General features: G+C 40.9%; 2 pseudogenes; one reads left to right on the forward strand and one right to left on the reverse strand.

The window, feature by feature from the left end:
* Window positions 1-22,203, reverse strand: part of CSPG4BP (chondroitin sulfate proteoglycan family member 4B, pseudogene) — a 64,942-nt pseudogene that overhangs the window by 38,886 nt on the left and 3,853 nt on the right.
* Window positions 1,596-2,926, forward strand: LOC106998761 (uncharacterized; annotated as a pseudogene).

Raw genomic sequence — 22,203 nt, forward strand, 5'->3', positions numbered from 1 at the left:
TATGGATTCATGCGCAGGTTCTTAGAAGAAGAGACAGAAAGAAAGGGTACATGAAAACCACGAAAATCTATTAAATGGAAGTTTTTGGATACTTGAGTGTAAATTGGCATGGAAGGGTTTGCCAGCTTCAATGCTGGTGGTGCTGGTGTAGCAGGTAGTGCTGCTGTGGCAGGGAATGGAGCCACTGGTGTCAGGAGGCTTCCAGCACATCATCCTCTCTGTGTGGGCAACAAAAGCCACAGCAGCAGCTATCACCTCAGGGCTCCTGCTCAGGAGAGGTGTAAAATGGCAGACACTCTGCACAACCAAGAGGTACTTACTGTGAGCACTTGGGAAGTAGCCCTGGGGGATCATCTGACAGCAAAGGGAGACTGAGGCTCCCAGAACCAGAAAAATACTGTCCCATGACTCAGTAGTGGCCTTATTTTACCCAAAAACTGATATGGCCTTGGAGCGTTTTTTTTAGTAATAAGAGTTATCATTTAGCCTTAACCATGCATCAAGCACTGCATGAGAGCTTCACATCATTTTATCATTTAATCTGCACAGCTCTGCCTCCATTTCCCCCCACTCATATGAGAGCAAATTAGCAGACTAAGTAACTTGCCCAAGGTCACGTAGCTAATACTGGGGAGCCAGGGCTCATCCCCAGATCTATCCATCCACTACAGAGCCGTTCTCTTAACCACGATGCTGCCAGCCTGGCAGAGGCTGCCCACATGCATGCACCTCCCTCACCTGCCTTGAAACAGCCATGCCTCAGGGTGGTGCTGCTTATGAAACAGAATATGAAGGTAACTCATTGTGATTCCTTCTCATCTCCCAACAGTACCCAGCAGAACACCCAAGTAATAAGTAATATTTATTTAAAACCAGTGGGAACTTGTCAACTATATACACAGTCATAGGTCTTACTATTTATCATTAGAAATAATATAAATGAAAATCAAATTGGTAGCCCTCAGGTTCTTACGATAAGTCAAAAGCAGGTAGCACTTACCTGAAGGATGTTATTGGCTGTTACCACCGGAGCGTCATCATTTACAGATTCAACAGTCACAGAAAGAGTTTGGGGAAGACTGTTTTCCAAGCTCTGAGCTATTTGCAAAGATGGTGAATTGTCATGAAGCTTCTCGCTGTCATCATGAACATAGTAAATCAATTCATTTTCCACCTGTAACAAACCACAAAATCACCAGTTTGCTGAAATGTGACTTAAAAATACGAACAAATGGCAATAAAAGAAATCCCAATTTTTAAAGTCTCTCTAAAACACAAAAGCACATCCTCATCCTGTGAAGTTTCAGTCTGATAATCAGAGTGCAAACTGTGATGGATGGTATAGTTTTTCTGAAATGATACTGCATCCTAGAAATAAGATTAAGGAGGAACAGCTTTTCCAGCACTGGCTCCACTTGGTCAGTGTGGTTTTGCCTTTATGGTGGTGGAGTCCACCCCAGCTGTGGACCGCAAATAACCCTGTACAAATAGGAATGGAGATTGCTTCTATCCACCTAGATTCATAGGCTGCCCAGAGGCGATCTTGGCATCAAGGAAGGGAGCACTGAGGCACATTGCACCATCAGCTTCAGAGGATGGCAGCCACTGATTTGTCCCATGGGTTTTTTTCTGGGGAACCAATCTGCCCTTTTGAAGAAAAGACAAAGGTAGAAAGGATGGTGGTGGACTATCTGGCAAATGGTTGTCAGAAGGGGAAATACATCCTAGAACCAAATGGTCATCACTTCTGCAGGGTTTTTTGAAGAATCAAATATTCAATGGGATATGAATGACAAGAGCCTACAGTGGATGGAAACTCTGTGACTGTAAGAATTGTGGAGAGGTCTTCAGTGAACAGTTTTGCCTTAAGACACACGTGAGAGCTCAGAATGAAGGGAACACTTCTCAGGGTAATTGTTATGGAAAAGATGTCCTCAGTGTGCACAAGGAAGCTTCTATTGGACAGGAACTTTCCAAATTAAATACATGTGGAAAAATCTTTGCTCTAACTGCAGGCTTTACTGTACATCTTGAAATTCTCAATGCAAGACAATCCTACCAATGCAAGGAATGTGGAAAAGGCTTTAAGTATTTTGTGAGCCTTGATAATCACACGGAAATCCACACTGGTGAGAAACTATGAATTTCAGGATGTGGGAGAGCCATCACAGCTTCCTCACACCTAAAGCAGTGTGTAACAGTTCATACAGGAAAGAAATCCAAAAAGACTAAGAAATGTGGGAAATCCTTCACTAATTTTTCTCAACTTTATACACATGTGAAAACTCATAAAGGAAAGAAGTCCTTTGAACGTAAAGAATGTGGAAGATCCTTTAGAAATTCCTCATGCCCTAATAATCACATTCAAATTCACACTGGAATAAAACCAACAAGTGTACATACTGTGGGAAAGCCTTCACTAGATCAAATCAACTTTATTGAACCTGTAAGAACCCACACTGGAATAAAACCCTATGAATGTAAGGAATGTGGCCAAGCCTTCGCTCGGTACTCGGGCCTTTCTACACACATATGAAGTCACAGTAGAAAGAAGTCCTATCAGTATAAGGAATGTGGGAAAGCCTTCACTATGCCCACAAGCCTTATTCAACATACAAGAATTCACACAGGAGAGAAGCCTTATGAATGTGTTGAATGTGGGAAGACCTTCATTACTTCTTCCCGTCACAGTAAACATTTTAAAATCCATAGTGGAGAAAAGCCCTTTGTATGCAAGATATGTGGCAAAGCATTTCTGTATTCCTTACGCCTTAATGTTCACCTGTGAACTCATAATGGAAAGAAATCCTTCGTATGTAAAGAATGTGGGAAAGCATTTGCTGTTTCCTCACACCTAAGTAGACATGAAAGAATTCACACTGCAGAGAAACCCTATGAATGTAAGGGTACGAGTGTTATCATTTAGCCCATCGGTTGCCATCTTTAATTACTGGCAATAACACCAAAGATTATCAGATTTGTCCTAAATGCCTTGAGGTTTAACGGCTCATGGATTGGCCTTAGATGCCATCCTGAGGGTCTGAAATTAAACCTACAGGTTCTGAATACAACTCCTTCATGGTTGCCTGAGTCTGGGCATCTGTGAAGAAGGGTCATGGATGGTAAGGTCAGTACTGCAGGCTGCCTCACCTTGGTGATTAGATTCCTAAGATCATAGCATTAACAAGTTCTGTATGACATAAATCACGCAGACTGGTCCCAGCCCCTGTTGGTTAGTAGCTGCCAGTGTGGCACATTCATGTCAAAATTTACCAGGAGCCAAGATGATGTAAGCCCCAGAGGTGGATTGTTAAAAGATGCTCCTCCAAAGGTCTCTTCTGTTCCCTCGGATCCTGCAGAGCATGGCGGGAATGAAACCATCCATAACTGCCAGTAAACTTTCACAGCCGATTATTTCTGTGTCCCCTTCTTGTAAAATCTAAGAACTGTGACGGCCTTGCTTGTTCTGCCTTGTATGTCTATTTTAGGTGGCACAGTCTCAGTGGCAGTGTGTCTTCTAGTATAATCCAGTCTCTCCTCATTTCTGTTAAGATGGCTGATATAGTCTATGAATCTCATTCATGATCTCTTTATCAGATCATTGTTCAGCCACACTTTCAGGATTCTCTTCAGCACAAGTTTTCTAATTTTTGCAGTATGGATAGGCTGAGAATTTTCCAAATCTCCAAGCTCTGGTTCCGTTTTCCTCAACAATTTCTTCTGCAATTCAAGTCTCCTCTTTTGCATTTTCCTGTAAGCAGTCAGGAAGAATGAAATTTCCTGTGTACTTTAACACTTTAATTACAGGTCTTAGTGATACATACCTAATTTTATCTCTGTCAAGCTCTACCTTCCACAAAATGCTAGAATACTGTTCTGCCAAGTTCTTCACCACTTCGTATCAAGGGTTGTCTTTTCTTCATTTCCCAATAGCATGTTCCTCATTCCCCAATGACACCTCACCAGAATCACCCTTAACAACCTTATTTCTAGCTTGCACATCAGAATTTTTCCAGCCTCTACTCATTTGTCAGTTTCAAAGCTGCTTCACATTTTTAGCTTTTTGTTTCTTTGTTTTTAATTACAATACCTCACTTCTCAGTACCAAAATCTGCCTTAATGAGCTCAGGCCACCATAACAAAATACCACAGACCAAATGGCTTACAAATTCATTTAATTTTAAATAAATGAGGTTAAAAACAGAAATTTATATGCTCATATTTCTGGAGGCTGGAAGTCTGAGATCAGAGTGCCAGCATGGTCAGCTTCCGGTGAGAGCTCTCTTCCCGGTATGTAAATGCCCACTTCCTCATGTCTTTACATGATGGAGACCAACAAATAGGTTGGTCAGTCTGTCTCTCTCTCTTTCTCTCTCTCCTCTCTCTCTCCTCTTTCCTCTCTCCTCTCTCTGTCTCCTCCCTGCCATCTCTCAACATAAATTCATGATACTTCCTAAAGATCCTATTTTTACATACAGTCACACTGGGATTTGGAACTTCAACATACGAATTTTGGGAGTTATTGTTCAGTCAAAGTACTTAATATTATTCTTTTCCCTTTTAACATAGGCAATCACATAATCTGTAAATAATGGCTCTTATTTTTCCACTTTAGTTGTTAGGTTTTGTCTCTCTATATATATTTTTTCTTGCTTTACTGGACTGATTTCAAGGTCCAGCACAACACCAACTAAAAGTAGTAATACCAGCATAACTGTCTGCAATTCTGCTGAGATATGTGCTCCATTTTATTGGCTTGGCTGTAGGTTTTTATTTTTTTATTTTTTGAAGAGGCTATCTCCAAAGGAAAGATTTCTTTTTATAGCCAGTTTTTACATGATGAATGATTTCTCAATATTTCATAATTTGTGAGGCTGAATTCCTCTTGAATTTATTGAACGTTTCCTGTGCATCCTCAAAAAAAGAAAAAGATTAAGGAGGAACAAAGCGATTGAGCAATGTGGCGTAGCACAGAGAATGCTGGACTGATCATCAGAAGATGTGAGGTAAAAGTGCTACTTCTAACATGAAAGTGTGTTGTGAGTAACTAATTTTTGAGGTTACTAATTGCTTTGTTTGACAATTCAAACTGTTAAATTTCAGCTCTGAAACTTCTATTCATCCATTGGTTGGATTTCTCCTTTAGAGACATATGGACCAGAGCAACTATTAAGTTTGCCCAAATTTCTCTTTTCTAAACTAAATATGCATTGCTCCTTTAACTGTTCTTTGTATGTGAGGTTATACTTCCTTCTGAGGTTATACTCCTATAATCCTGCTCCTTCTCCTTCAGAATACAATAGGTTTTTGTGTAACTAATAAAGGATGCTATGCATAACTAGCTAACATACACCCGCTGTGGACAGACTGTCATGAATTACACCGAAATGAAGTTACTCTAACAACACAGATTTCCCTCTCTATAATAATCCAAATGCAAACATTTACTTTTACTTCTGTTATATATATATATATATATATATATATATATATATATATATATATTTTTTTTTTTTTTTTTTTTTTTTTTTTTTGAGATGGGGTCTTACTCTGTCACCCAGGCTGGAGTGCAGTGGCATGATCTCAGGTCACTGCAACCTTCACCTCCTGGGCTCAAGCGCTCCTCTCACCTCAGCCTCCCAAGCAGTTGGGAAGACAGGCACGCACTACCATGCCCAGGGAATTTTTTGTATTTTTGGTAAAGAGGAGGTTTCACCACATTGCCCAGACTGGTCAGATTTCATCCTTTTAATGTTTGCTCTGAAATCATCCTCCAGAGAATTAGTTATTCCTCTTGGATTTGTCATAACCACAACTTTGATCAAAATGCCTTTCATGTCTTTAAAACTCAGATGGAAATATTGAAGAGCACAGAATCAAAATCAGAGACCAAGAGGATTATAAAACTAAAAGGGAACTTAGCTGCAGTGAGTCTGTGACCCAAACATACAGCAGAGAACTTCCAAACCCCAAGAGTAGCAGAACTTCTGAAAAAGTATGTGGGATTGTGTTTATTTTGATAAAATACGGCCAAAATTTTTAACAGTTCAACTTCGCCCATTCCTGTGGCGTACTTCCTCTGAGCAAAGTCTTTTGATCTTTCAGAGGTGTTTCGGACACGAGTTGAAAAGTTCATGAAGTGTCTCAAGAGAAAGTTGTGTCCACTCATACACAGGTGCTATGAGAATTTCTTTGGAGTTCTGTGGGCAGAGGAATTCCAGATCATGGCCTGTGAGTGTGCTCCTGGAACATGCTGTCTTAAGCTATTCGAAAACAAACATGGAAGATGGCTCTGAGCAGAAGGTAGGAGAAGTTTTAATGCACTATAGGAATGTAACCTTTGAAGACCAGTCATGTTCACAGTATTTCTCCTGGAAAAATACATCATTTCCTTAATGGAGTGGCACTTCCCAAAATGACATGCCATTTAATAATATTAATCTGAAGGCAAAGAGAGGGTATGTTGGGGATTTGTCTTTCCCTAGACTTCTAAAACCAGAGCAATATCCGCTGGCCTGAAATTAAAGGATAAAACAAACTAATGGAAAATCTTGACAGATTTAAAAGTATTTGGTCCCCTGTCACCAACTCTGTTCGGGGACATACTTGATGCTCCTCTGCTCACATCTTCTCATCCCCCAGTGCTCCCCTCTCACTCCTTACTCCGGGTCAAAGGTGAAGCCTCGGGCCCTCCCACACCTGATCTGCTGGCTCATCTGCTGTGCTCCCCACAATGCCTGCAGCGCCAGCCACATTGGGTGACTTGCTGCTCCTTGGACACACCAGGTGTGCTCCTCACGCAAAGCTGTTGCTCTGGCTCTTGTTCTGCCTGAATGTTTTTCGCATATACACTTAGCTTACCTATCCATCACCTCCTCCGGGGTCTGCTCAGACGCTGCTTTCTCAACGGTGCCTTCCTTCACCACTCTATTAGAAACTGAATGTCAATACACACACACACTTCAGTAAAGGTGCCAGCACTTCCTAGCTCCCTTTCCTGCTTTATTTTTCTCCATAGCATAAATCATTCAACATACCATTTATTTCATGTATTTTTTTATGTATTGTTTCTTCCTGCCTCTCTCTTTCCCTCATCAGGAAAAATGCTCCCTGTGGGCTGGGATTATCACCTGGTTAGTTCACCAATTTATCCCCAGTACCTAGAACTGGCATCCCTGACACAAAACAGATATTCAAAAACTATTTGCTGAATGAATGAAGGGCAAGAATGGCCAGGGAATCTCCCTCTCCCAGTCACTAAAGGCTGCAGCCACTAGTTTTTAGAGGTTAGAGTCACTGTAAGTGAAATGACTGTGTCTCAAAACAGGAGTCATCTAGGGAGAGACAATGTGAAGGGGTCACCTCAAAAGCAGGGACCCGTGACTTTGACTCTTCTCTGTGAACAAGGCTACATGATAACATAAACAGCATGTTGTCACAGCAGATGCATAGGGAACACCTGCATCTCGACACATACATTTCAACCAGTCATTCTTAAATACATGCCTCTTACGAAGCACAATTAATCATTGAATTGACCAGGATTGGACCAAAATTTAGTGCTCAGAAGACAGGACTACAATTTACAAACTACTTTTAGAGAAGTATTCCATTCAACTCACAGCAGAGCAGGTTTGAAATGGTCTTAGATGGGTTTGTCCAGCCTTTGAGGGAGAAGCCATGACTGAAAGACACCTGCACAAGGTCACTAAAGCATCACCTTCCCTGGGACCCCACCTGCATGAGGTCACTAAAGTGTCACCCTCCCTAGGACCCCCACTGAGAAGCACTGATGTCTAAGGTCTTTTCCAACCCTCAGTATTCTCTGCTTCTCCCCAGGGCTCCCCAAGTCTGGCCTCCTTGACGTGTAATTCAGGTTACATCTCCTGTGGTCAAAGGGGAGGACTCCTCCACAGACTAGCTCCAAGTGCACTCTGCCACTCCTCCACCTCCTGGACAACTCCCCACCCACCTAGAATGCCGTTGGCCATGCTGTTCCCTTTGCTTGCCCTGCTTTTCTTTGTTTCCTCCTCTGTTATCTCCCTGCTCTTTCACTCTCTCCTCAAAGTCTAGCTGAAACAGTATTTCCTCTGTGAAGGTTCCCCTATGCGCTTCAGTTAGCATCTTTATTCCCACCGCACCACTGTGAAAATGCAATGTGAGAGGCAAGAAAAGTGCACCTTATATTAAACCTGGTGCCCTTGATTGCTCAGCAGTATTTCTTGAGGGTGAGGAATATGTTTCACTGACCATGGTAACTGCACACAGTAACTCGAACAGGATGTTTAGTAAATTGATTCAAATCAATGGATGCGTTGAAATTCTTAGAAGCAAAATGAAGCATCAAACATGTGTTCTTAGCTGACTAGACAAAGACACTCTAAAATGGTAGGTGGTTGTTAATGTTTTCCAACTTGGAGAGTGTATATTCCTAGGGTCTTATAAAGGAAATGATGGGGACCTGCAAGTTACTTTTCAGCATTTAAAAAGAAAGTAATGGAAATCATTCTTTTATTCATGATAAGAAAGTACAGTCTGACAATAAGACCATTCTAACCCAAAGCAAAGAAACATGACAGCAGCCTGCAGTTGTCCTTGGTTATTTTATGCTGATTGGATGCCAAGTTGGCAATTGTGCCCAGATCCCTGATTGCAGGGACTGGACCATTTTAACTATCCAGAGCTTATGTTCATTATAGGGTGTGATATGGAAAATGTACCATGTAAGCATCTGTTGGTTGAGTGAGAAAATGAATGAATAAAAAAATCCACCAATGATTAAAGCATACTTGTGTTAAATACCTGGGCATTACCCCGACATTGCTGAGAGGGACAGTGACAACGTGGCACTCATCTAGAACTGGGCAACCAGGATAGTGCAGGAAACCCATGGCATAGAAGCAAAAGCTAGAAAGCTAGGGATGTTTAACCTCAAAAAGATAAAATTCAAGGAAATCTGATAACCTTTTCTTTCAAATACTTAAAAAGCTTTCATGAAAGGATGTGTATGATTTACTCTGTACCAGAATAGTATCATTCTAAGAGAATCATACTATGAATGAATCTAGGAGGTGAATGTTTTATTCTGTACCAGACGTACCTCTGGTACAGAATAAATCTGGGGCACTAGAGCCAGGACCTAGGAGAAAAAGTTTTTAAATGGCATATTTCAGCTCAGCCTAAATAACTATCTAAAAATTGGAGCGTGTTTACATTGGAAGGGCTCATCTCAGCAAATAGTAAGTTCCCCATCACTGAAGTTGTTTAAGCACTGGCTGAATGACCTCTCTATAGGGATACTGTGGAAGGGCTTCTAGCATCTGTTGGGAGGTCGACTAGACACCCTGCAAGGTCCCATCATTCCCATGAATCTAAATAATAAATAGCCATTTTTTCTCCTACCCAACATTCCCAATTACATAAACTGAGAGTTATTACCTGTTTCCCGATAAAGTTCATTAGCTTTCCTCTTGGAAAATTAGAACTTTTGACATCACTGTATTTTGGTGGTTCAAGCAGAACAAATTCACAGTCAAGTCCCTCAAAATATTTGCTTGGAATTTTGAGGTAGTCTTCTAGAAGTGCTCTGGAGCCACCTTCTTGAACTGTGAAATTCTGCACCTGCAGAAGAATCCACTTAGGCGTGATATCGACCAAGATTTCGACTCTGCTCACAACTTGGAAACCATTCATCACATTCAGGGAAAAACAGTCCTGTTCTTGGTTGGGGGTTGTCTGCACATAAAGGATATTGCCATCCTCCACATCCGGTTGTGTAAAAGTCAAAGGGGACTTTTCATCTGCACCCAAGCTGCCTTCTTCTGGTATAAATTTTTGGAGGTATCGATGCATTGGTGGAGTTTCGACTGTGAACACTGCCTCTGAAGGAATATTATCTTCATGCTCAGCCTTGAGTTCACACACACAATATCTAGACACACACACACACACACAAATACTAATAAATGTAAAAGTCAAGACTGTTGATAACCACATTGTCTTATATTAACGCCCACAATTGGCTTAAGTTGTACTTAGGGTTGATACACAGTTTAAACCTGAGTCTATTTTGGTGCCCATGCCAATATTTTTAATATCAGCCCTGGTCACAAAAAAAGTAATGGTCAGCAACACTTGAGCAGCTACTAATGTATCAACCAAGAGTCATTCACAGCAGCAAAAACCCCAGGACTCGAAGGTTGAGGTGAAAGAAGGTAGAAGAAGCAGCAGTTGGGTCAGTAAACTTGTAAGACCTTGAGAGGAAAGTTTTCATCCCGCATTTTAACTCGCTCAGCATTTTCAATACTTTTTTTTTAATTCAGCAAACTCCATCTCAAATCTGATTATAACTGATGTGTAGTCATTGGGCTGCATATGCCCCCTTGTGGTGAAACTTAAGTATAAGCTTTTGAAAAAGAACAAAAAAGCTAGTTCTTATTCAAAACTCACTGTTTAACCCATTCTGATTTGAATTCATTTTTAATTAATTTTATTGGCTGCATCTAGCAAAAAAGTAAACTTGTTTGCAGTCCTGAGGGTAGATTCAGAATAGCCTGCATTTGTGGCCAGTTGTTATAAATCACAGCTTACACTTCCCACATCCTATACAGCATTACCCAAAAGAAGTACACCCCTTCCTAACTCTGATCAGCATGGCTGTGCCTGCTGGAAGTTTCCAGTAGGAGCCCCGGGAAACCAGGTGACTTTTGGTCTCACCTCTGACATTCCACTGGTCTAGGCTAGTTTTAACCATCATTTTCAGGATACTAAACAAAGCCACATTCAGAACTAAAAAACTATATAATATAGTGTTTTCAGCTAACTTGGGAATGTTTCTTACATTTGTTAAATTACTCCAAGTTTTTATACTGTGCTTCAGCACATCATAAATATAACTCAAATCAAATGAAGTATTGGCAGTGTTGCTATGAATAATGAATAAAAGATCTCTTAATTTACCATAATATATACCTTTCTTCCTTAGTCCAAGTTTTTACTGTACTAAACGTATACATGCACACGTATGCACACGTGAGCCCAGCTTTAAAATAAACCTGAGCATTGCTTACATTCCATTTCCAACTGTAGGAAAATTGATAGCATCAAAATCATGAAATCTTCCAAGTTTACTTCTCAACAGCATCTATATTTTTAAAAATTCACTCCTAATACCAGGGGAGAAATCATCACAGAAATAGCTTTCAGAAGCAAACAGATTATTAGCGCCTGTGAGAATGAGAATTCTTGGTGTTATGGATAGGATAATTACCTACCTGGAGCCTTCCGGTATTCAGTTTTACTGCTTTTCTTTCTTCAACTACAAGAGTCTTGATGTGCAGAACCTGTGTGTGATGTGGGTGACCTTCCGCACACTTGAACACAGACTCCCACTCCCACCTCTAAGCATGTGGCTTTAACTTTCACTGTCAGGTTGAATACATCAAAGTTGCCACTACCATCGTACCTATCAATCACATGTCATCAAGTCATCCTGAGAAAGTGAGTGGGAAACAGAATGATTGACCAGGATCCTGCCGTGCTTTGGGGCCTGCACAATGTAGAATTCAATCTTGTGGTCTGTTCTGACATCTTGGTTTGTGGTGATACTTAGGTTGGCCGCTGTGAGGCTGCCATCTTTTCTTCTCTGTATGAACAGCCCCGTGTTGTTGGCTATCTGGACATAAGGGTCTGACACACTGACCTCAGGAACAGACGATGTGTAGTGGACACCATCTGTCACAAACAGCACAAAGCGGGCCGAGTCTGCACCCTGATGCCCGAAAAGCACGTGCCCTTCCCACAGGTCCTCTTGCCTGAACTGGTAGAGTTTATGAGTGGGGTCGCTGGCTCACACCAAATCCCCATTTGGGATGCCCCGCCGGGTGTACAGCAACTGCCCATCATCAAAATCTAAGTCAGGGTCATGGCAACAGAGATCTGCCAGGGTCAATAAGTGCTGGTCATTCCGCACAACATGAAAGACTTTATCTCTCATGCATACTAGTTTCTCATCATTCTTTAACTAAATAGAAACGGTGACTTTTATTTCCGTAGATGAATGCTGAGTCAAGATCCCTGACTGTTCCCCTGGTCCTTTGGTGGAGGCCACAACAAAGAACTACTCATCACCTTCAGTTTCAGAGTCATCTTGAACATACATCAGCTGTTCACTCACTTTGTCTTGATTTGTGAACATAGTGATATTGTTATTTATTTCCAGAGAATCAGACAAGCTAAGCAGTTTCAGCTTCGCATGTTGAGGGCCTTTGGAGATTTTATATTGGAAGATCTGATTGCCCAAAATTTGAACAAACAGTTCTGATTTTTAAATTAATTTCCCTTCTCCTTCTTTTAAAAATAATCTGTTAAAATAATGTATGTCTTATCTGCTTTAAAGCTGATTCTGAAAGTATAATCTTTTGATTCTATCTATTTTGCAACAACCAAAAACCTAAAAGTATCCTGTGAGTCTTCCCTTGGCTTTTCCTGAGGTTCGCAACTTATCTTAAAGTCTGTAATATTTTTTTGGCTGAAGATTGAGTTTGTTTTTAGAACGTTATTGCCAAGTAGCAATTTTCCTTTCTTAGATGGGATCAGTAACTTAAAAAGTAGTTCCCTCTCAGCTACTTCCACACCCTCTGTTGCAGCCTGCAAATGATCCGAATTCAGTATGTGCTTGTTTAGTTGACTGATCTCTAGAGGAACATTTTTCAGAAGGATAAACTTTAGCCATTGTGCTGTAACTGGAAATATCAGCTTTTCACCAACTTTTCCTTCTATGTTAACTTTAAATTTAAAGTGATACGTAACATTTTCTAGTTGCAATTCTTTGAATGTACTACAGTACCGGACCTGACTCTGATCAACAGAACGCTGAGAAAAGGAACTAACTTGTCTCAATTTCCCACTTGACTCTCGCCACTGGATCTGGCCATACTGAGTGATGTCAGAGCAGGTCTCCATCTCATGCCATTCACCATTAACCTCCACTGACAAGTTACTCCGTGTAATCAGAGGAGTGCCACCCTGTTCTATGACCACACCAATTCTATTGGCCACTGCAAAGTCCCAAGGAACAGCCATGATTCGCAACACTGCTCTATTACTAACCAGCTCTTCATCACTTGCTCTCAGAACAATCTGAGAGTTTTGATGACCCCTGTGCACATAGAAAATGTTGCCATCTCTTAAATCTTCATGTGTAAAATGATTAATGGCTTTCCCGGGATCATTTGCATTTTCTAAAAACCCAGCATCTGAATTGAAGTTGCCAAGAACTGAAATACTAAGACTCAAAGAATCTGTGTCAGAGTCTGACATGTCTGTCATACTTAGGGTCAGTTGTTTCTTAGAGTTCTCAAATAGAAGAAGCAAGTTTCCTTCTGGTACCTTAAGGTACAGGGGATCGTTGACTGGAATGACAATAATGTTAAACATATGTGGAACACGTTCTTGCAGATATAATGGCATTTCTTTCTTGCTATTGGAAGAAACCAAAAATGTAAAATGATCTATAGGTTCTTCTGAACCTTTGTGGACATACCAAACTTTTCCTTGCCATAAGTCTAACATGGTAAAACCATCTCCATTTCTTGCTCAGGTGGCACATCTAATGGAAGGAACCCATGTATAGGCCTTTCCTGTATTTTAAATAGTGTTTGAGAATGATGGATACTCAAATCCTTAAATTTCACACCCAGCTTCATGTGCCTTTGTTCCAGTAAGGTCCACCTTCTTGGACCCCCAAGTTACTCAAAACCAAGAAATCGCTGCTCTCATCTTGAAGAAAAGGCTTGATGACCTCACGGAAGACAGTGGAAAGGAAAACTTCTGACTGAAGCAGATTTTCTATCGCTGTTATGGAAGGATTTGTGTTGTCAACACTCTCAGTTTTACACCAGCAGAAATACCTTTGAAAACAAGGGCATCCCTTAATGCTTTCTTTTCTGAATCGGCTTCCAAGCTTCTTAAGCACCCTTTGAAAGAGGTTCCTCGAGCAAATTTCCCAGGCACAGAGGCGAGTTCTAACCTCTTTACTTCTTCCCACATTTGGTTATCAAGACCTCCCACAAAAAGGGCTCCTTCAGATACAAATGGTTTGCTTTGCAAAGGCAGTGACTTCCTTACCTTTTTTTCATCTACTGTTAGGTCCAGATACTCCCCTGTGAATTTGAATTGAATAACATGCCTCTTGTTGTCACTGACAAAACTAAAAGAAGAAAGCTGAGTTTTACTTTAAGCCTTTCTACATAAGGCTTCAATAGACGTTCATCTATTTCCAAAGCAAGAAAATCTCCTTCCTTACCCAACTGAAATGAAAGCAAGGCTTGCTGAGTTACAGTTTGCAAAGTAAATTCCAATAGCCCTTGTCTTTGCACTCTCCATTCTGGAAAAGTGACAGAGAATCTGGAGCTAAAGAAATTGATGGCTTCATCCTCCCCTGCAAAAAAACTCATCATTGCATCCTAGTGACACCTCATAAACCTTCTTAAAACCAGGGTAAGATCTAAGGGATGTAAGGATCTCCCTCTGGTTAAATACCACATCTTTCATACATCCTCGAAAATTGGGGACCTTTCCATCCAGATAAGGTACATCGAGTGCCCTGTGGCCTCCTACGTAGATTCCATGTTGAAAACTCAAATTACGCATCCCACCAGCTGCCATTTGGCCAGTTGTCTCGTAACGTTTGTCAATAACAAAGGAAATATTATGCTTAACATAGCGCAGTTCCACGAGATGCCAAATAAAGTCATCCATATGAAATCTCTGCTCAGAAAGGAGCATTTGTTCACTTGTACCCAAATTTACTCTCACCTGAAAAAGAAAGAATCATAATTAATCAATCCCATCTCACTTTTCATTTCATACTGTTTTATTGAGAAAATGGGGCCTTTCACAAAAGAAAAAGAAGAGAGAAATTTGGGCATGAAAACTCTTCCCATGCTTATAGATTACATACTAAACTCAGAAAATTTTAAAGTTGAAATATTTAAGACATGCTAGTAAAACTGGAGAAGATCCCAACCTATACAAATGGCCCATCATTTTATTCTAGTGAAATAACAGCAATCAATATATGTAGCTATTTTGTTCTCTTTCTCTCTCACTGCTTTTCTTTCCAGTAATTCTATGCTTATATGTATTTTAAAGATTTAAAATCATACCCGTAAGGTTCCTGATTTAAGTTATATTATACAATAGTCATTTGTCCGAGCTGCAAGAAAAAGTAAACCCTGTGGTTTGCTGGTATGAAATTTTAATTGAAGAGATAGCTCAGAGGAAAGTTCTATGATGTTGAACTCCACATAGCTTTCACCATAAAAAGATGCTAAGGGGAAAATAACAAAAGAAGTATGTTAGTAAATGTATTAGGCAATGACTATTCCACTTTAAATTATTATCTCTTTTCAGGGACTGATCCTGGTGAAGAAAGTTGCCTTTCCCAAGGCCATATCTGCTTCCTGGGGTGACCCAGAGATCTGACATGGGTTATAAAAAGCTCAGTGTTCTCTCACCCCAACTCTGGAAAGCTCTGAACAGCCATTCCCTCTTCACAACTCTCAAGAGAGGTAGCTGAGGCTTAAACTGAGATGAAATTGCAATTCAACTCCTCCATCTACCCCAGAATGCTGCTTTCCCTTCCACAGGAGTTGATCCTACAAGCTTTCTCTAATAAGCCTCCTGCTTACTAAGTTCCATTTCAGATTCTGCCTCCCCAGAAGGCCAGCTTGTGACAACTGGTACTGGAAGTGGTCTGAAAAAGCAGATGCTAAGATAAGATTTGGAGCTGGACCACCACTACTCAAATGGTAATTACGACGCTGTCACTGGTGGTAGGTGAACCACAGAGAGCCCTGGCAATGACTGCAGACTCCACTGGTGGTGAGCTGTCTTGGTGTAAGAGCAGAAAGGAATACATTAGGCCTGGCTCTGAAATACTGAGGTATTAAAAACAAGGCAAATACAGAGTAAGTGTGAAGACAATGGAATTGGGTGCCTATTGCCAAGCTTGAATGAAGCTTTGGAAAAGATAAGGAAAAGCTGGGAAAGATTAGTTGACAATTACAAACTAAGTATGAAAGCCAGAAGACCTTCCTTTTAGCAAAGTCCTTCTCATCTCCTACAGCAGGAGGGCAAATAAGCTGAGACTCAGACCCAGGAATTAATCATCAGAGTAGTCAAGCTCCAAGCAAATTTTTGGGGAATCTAGCCTGCAATATCTACTCCCCTCTTTGCTCCTCTGTGCATGTCTTTATCCTAGAACCTACCAAGTTGCATTGAAATTTCTTATTTATGCATCTATCTCCTGCACTATTCTGTAAGTTTTCTAAGATCAGGGACCATACCTTTTATATCTCATCTCTTCAGTACCTAGCACAGTGCCTGGCACACAGGTAGTGTCATAGTTTCTGTTGGTGTCCCATTTCGATCCCTTTTAACAGGCTGGTGCACCCATCCTTCAGTTGCTGAACTGCCTTATCCAAAAACTCCAGTGAAATCACATCCCCTACCCTGGAGAGCAATCCACAGCCAAAGATTGATTGGAACTGAGCTATAAAATATGTAGAACTCTGCATTGCCATTCATATTCCAGATTCCCTTCTGGGATCAGGCTGAGATTACATCAGCTGAAACCACATCTTCGCTTGGCATCTTCTCCTGCCTTATCCTGCTTCCCTCACTTCCTTACATTCTCTACTGGGAAAAAATCATTCAGTGATTCACTAGCACCACAATCCCTCACTCAGGCTTTCTCACTAAGGAAACTGACCTAAAACAGGCAAGCAGTAAACAAGCATTTATTGAACCAAACTATACTGACCTAGTAGACCCCTTACTCTATAGTTGAGTAAACTCAGACTTAGAAAAGCTTAGGGACTTGCATAAAGTCATCAGTTGGTTAGAAACAGAGCTAGGACACAAACCAAGCTTTCCCCACTATCAATCCAGTGTTTTTATGAAGACAGGAAGTTAATACAGAGATGAATATGATCCCTACAGACTCTCCCAAATATGCATAAGCACCCTTTTCTCTCATTAAAATATGCATTAATAATTAAACGTAATAGAACTAGAATGTAGAGCTAGGTCATTAAAGTTGACAGATGGCAGTTACATACCCACTGGCTAGCTGAGTTTATCCTCCAGGCCTCCCCATTACTGAATGCCCCCACCTCAATTTCTGACAGACTCAGAGGCTGTATTGTTAAGTTTTCAAAACCAGGAAATGTTTTCTAAATTATAAAAGCTACCGCTGAGAATGACTAAGTAACATTAATAAACAATATCCATATATTTTCCCACGTTTCACCTCCCTGGCACTAAATCAATCCTAGTCCCAGCTGGTGGCCAGAAATTTCCATTGCCTCTGGAGAAAAGCAAGGAACTAGGTTAAAACCTGGTTTGACAGCCTGAAGCCGGTTCATGTCCTCACATACCTCTAAGTAGATCCTATCTTTTGCAGCCCCTAATAAGTGTCTCAAAATAATAATAAAGAGCAAATAGAAACATGAGTGAAATTGGCCCCTGGAAGAAGAAACGTGATCCCTACCTTCAGCGAAGAAAAAGTGTGATTTCAGCATTAGCGAAACAAAGTTGAGCAATAATCAGATAACCTCCTGGTTTTGCGTGCTTAAAGAAATGATGAAATGGCTGAGTGGGAGCCAGAGTCTTCCACTGGTAAAATATATAAAACATTTAGTTTGCTCTGCAATTTCTCCCAGGAGCATGATTATTTTATTCATTATATCCTCCTTAGAAGTGATTCCCATTCCTTCTTCCAAACTACATCTCTCTGGTTTTTTGTTTTATTTTGGTTTTGTGCTTTTGTTGTTTGGCTTACTATTTATAGAGTGCCTACTATGTGCCAGGTATTGCCAGGAGTTGAAGATGCAGAATCAATAAAACAAAGAGGCCTGTAGCCTACCAGAGAAGAAAGCCACTTGGAAAGAAGAGTGTGCACCCAAGTGATATTAGAAAGTTGGTCCATCAGAAGTACCTTCGGGGTCACCTGCGATATGAGGGAGGGAGCAATCCAACTATAAAGTGTCTCCCTCTATCCCTAATCCATAAAGTGAGATTAGTGACTTCACTTGGAAAGGGGCAGATTGAAGTGGCTGATCCTATGCATGGGTTATTCTGTCCACAAGTGATACCAAGCATCTTATTTAGTACTGAGGATTCAATGGTGAGCATGAGAGACTGCTAATCAAGTTATTACAGTTGCTTATTAATTGAGAAACACACAACAAAAGCACAGGGGCCTAATCAAGGGAGGTGTGGAGTCAGGGGGTTTCAGGCAATGGCTTCTGGAAAGACCTGAGTGATGGAGCAGACAGGAAGACAGGAGAGAAGGGAGAGAGGTGAACACAAGCACCTGAAGGTCCAGTCTGGCTGAGGGCAATGTGAGGAGAGGACAGCCAGGGTGGAGGTTGAGGGACGTGAGGGGTCACGGGGCAAACGTCAGAGAACAAACCCCACCTTGTCCTTCTGAAAGGCCTTCTCTGGCCACTCTGTTTAAAATGCCCTCACACACATACATGCAAATGCAAACAGGTCAGTGACTAGCTACTCCTTTCAAGGCCCTTATCGTAATCTCTAATTACCTTCTGTATTTGCTTTCTTGGTTATTATCCAGCCCCAAGACCACACCACCCCAAATAAAATGTAAGATTCTGAGGCCAGAAGCTTTTGTTAGTCTTGATCACTGCCTAATTCTCAGTGCCTAGAACAAGTGCCTGGCAAACAGTACTCACTAAATAAATGATGGTCTTGGAAAGCAAGTTAAAAAAGTCAGACTACATCTGCAAAGAGGGCTAGATAGGGAACAAATAGGGAAATGCATGATCAGATTGCAGTTTAGGAGATGATTGGCTGAAACGCAGACTCTCAGCAAGTAGCTGGGTCTAGGGAAAGGGAGGAGAAAGGGTGGGTTCAAGAAATATTTAGATAGGACTGTCAGGGTAGGGAGAAGGGAGAGGACAAAGGGACAATTCAGATTGATTTCTAGGTTTTGGGCTTAGTATCCACTTACTAAGTGGAGACAGGGAACCTGGGAGGAGAAGCTTTGGTTTCATTCTGTATTGTTTTGTTGATGCATATGTGACAAGAAATTCTCAGTGAACTTCTGGGGAGCAAGTGAATGACTCACCAACTGGATCCCCATGGACAGGGAGGGCCTTATGAACATGTTAAGGAGGTTGAACCTTATTCTGAAAACAATAGGCAAGCATTAAATTATTTTCAGTTGAAGAGAGACAGATCAGTTTGGGGTTTTAGAAAGATCAATCAGTCTCATAGCTATGCGAGTTCAAAACTAGCGTAGGATGGAAACTGATTAGAAAGTATTTCAAAAAAGATTTTAGATCTCCTTTTACGGAAAATTAGAATTACCTTTTCATATTGTATTTTCACTAATTTTATAATTGTGCCTCTTTATGTACTGCTATTCTTCCAAATATATTCTGCAGATATCATAATTATAACTTATTTTCAAAATTAAAATTTAAAAAAAACTTCTGTGATAAATTATTTGCATTACACAAAGTCCTAAGATGAGGTCTTAAGAGGAGGTCTTGCATTAATAGAGCAACTCTTACTTACGTTGTGTCATCTGAGATTAGTGACTTCACTTGGAAACAAACACCACACTTTGCATTACAAATTTATCCTTAAGAATCTCAGCAGGACGTGATGGCTCATGCCTGTAATACCAGCACTTTGGGAGGCCAAGGCAGGCAGATCACCTGAGGTCAGGAGTTCAAGACCAGCCTGGCCAACATGGTGAAACCCCATCTCTACCAAAAATATAAAAAATTAGCAGGGCATGGTGGTGTCCTGGCTGCTGCTTGGGACCATGCACAGGGCTGTCCTCTGGACTCTGGAGGCTGCACTCTGCGGTCTGAGGTTAATAAATGGAAATTGCCACAATTTTTATACTGCTATTTATAAAGACATCACTTATAAGGAACTTAAAAAACCTATTGAATTCTAAAAATATTACATTAATTGATGTTAGAGAGACATGGGAAATTCTGGACTATGGAAAAATCCCGAGGTCTATCAATATACCATTGGATGAGGTAGGTGAAGTTCTACAGATGAACCCAAGAGACTTCAAAGAGAAGTACAATGAAGTAAAGCCATCCAAATCTGACAATGTGGTGTTTTCTTGTTTAGCTGGAGTGAGAAGCAAGAAGGCTCTGGACACTGCAATATCACAGGGTTTCACAGTGCTCAACACTATGCTGACAATGGAAAGAATGGGTAACCTATGAATTTTCAGAGAAGAGATAAGGAATTTGAATTTCTGGAATACAAGTTGCCTCTTTCCTTGCGTACATGCAGCTTAGGATAGTGGAATGAGCAAAATAATAAAAATCTAGTACTGGCACCACTGATTATGGTAAGGGGAATTTTGTATAAGTCAGTTAGTTGTTGAATCATTTTCTCATCTGTGAACTGAAAATGCCACTCTCCCCTGAGATAATGCATGTTACTCGCCATGGAAATATAAGGGTTGGGATTCTAGGAATTAATTTTTAAGTAGCTTAATATCATTCAATAGTATTCTGAAAGACCAGGTTACTTATATTACCTAATCATGTGTGACATTTGTGTTAGTATACCTTCTATTTGTCAAAGAGGCTATGAGCTAGACCTGCAGATTAACAAGCAGATGTAACCTTTAAAAAAATCAATTAATCTGGGATCCAGAGAAGTAGATGAAATTTGAACAATGAAAATACATTAACAGCTTCTATTGATTTATAGCAGTGTTATGACCAGCATGGTAGTGATGAAATTCATAATTTAAAAAATTAAAATTAATATGATTATATGGGAATAGATAATCAGGACAGTAGTTGCTGTTCTAGAGGGAAGAAGATTAACTGGAAAAGGCAAGGAGGAGCTGGGCACGGTGGCTCAGGCCTGTAATCCCAGTACTTTGGGATGCCGAGGCAGGCAGATCGCTTGAGCTCAGGAGTTTGAGACCAGCCTGTGCATGGTAAAATCCAGTCTGTACAAAAAAAATACAAAAAATTAGCCAGCCATGGTGGCACGTGCCTATAGTCCCAGCTCCTTGCGGGGAGAACTGGGATGATCACTTGAGCACTGGAAGATCACTTGAGGCCAGGAGGTCGAGGGTGCAGCAGTGAGCCAAGATCACGCCACTGCACTCCAGCCTGGGTGACAGAGTGAGACCCTGTCTCAGAACAACAACAACAAAAAAAAAAAAAAAAAAAAATTGAGAAAAAAAAAAAGGCAAGGAAAGAACTTTCTAGGGTGATGGAAATGTTCTGTATCTTGACTGAGGTATGGATACATAGGTATATACATTTAAATGTAAATGACTCCCACTAGCATGGGTATATTCCTTTGGAATATTAAGTCCTATACTTGTTAGTGTGCTAATGTACTGGTGGCAAAATAAACCTGTTTTTCTCTTGTCAAAAAGAAAGAAGGAAGGAAGGAAGGAGAGAGAGAGAGGAAAGAAAGAAAGAAAGAAAGAAAGAAAGAAAGAAAGAAAGAAAGAAAGAAAGAAAGAAAGAAAGAAAGAAAGAAAGAAAGAAAGAAGGAAGGAAGGAAGGAAGGAAGGAAGGAAGGAAGGAAGGAAGGAAGGAAGGAAGGAAGGAAGGAAGGAAGGAAGGAAGGAAAGAAAAGAACTCAGCACAAACATCCAACATGCCCTGGGAAGCTCAATCTCCTTTATTCACTGAAAGCAAACCCCAACAGGCAAAATTCTAAAAGTCTCTGCCACAAAACTCAGGCCCACTAAGATATTTGCTCCATGGCTACAGGACAGGCAGGTGACCAGATATTTAGAGGGCTGGAGTGAGGGGAAAGCTCTGGTGCCACATCCCTCTGCCGACACTTTTGGAGGAAGGCAGAGGAGAGTGTGCTAGGCCCAGGCCCACAGTGAAGATGCAAACCTTGGGTTTCCAGGTACAGCCAAAGCAATCTATAGCCCTAGACTTCTTGCTTTGCAGAACACAACCCACCAGTCTCTCATCTATTCATTCATTCTCTAAATATTAGCTTTCCTGAAACTATTTTGTACTGAGATCTTAAGTAACAAAAAGAAAAACAGCAGGTACCCTGCCCTTACTTCCTCTCAACAGGGCATTCCCCAGGACCCCATGTCCACTATGCATGGCCGTTCAGATTGTGAGAAGAAGCTATTCCCGGAGTCTCTGATGT

Source organism: Macaca mulatta, chromosome 6 (assembly GCF_049350105.2).
Source record: "Macaca mulatta isolate MMU2019108-1 chromosome 6, T2T-MMU8v2.0, whole genome shotgun sequence".
NCBI lineage: Eukaryota > Metazoa > Chordata > Mammalia > Primates > Cercopithecidae > Macaca > Macaca mulatta.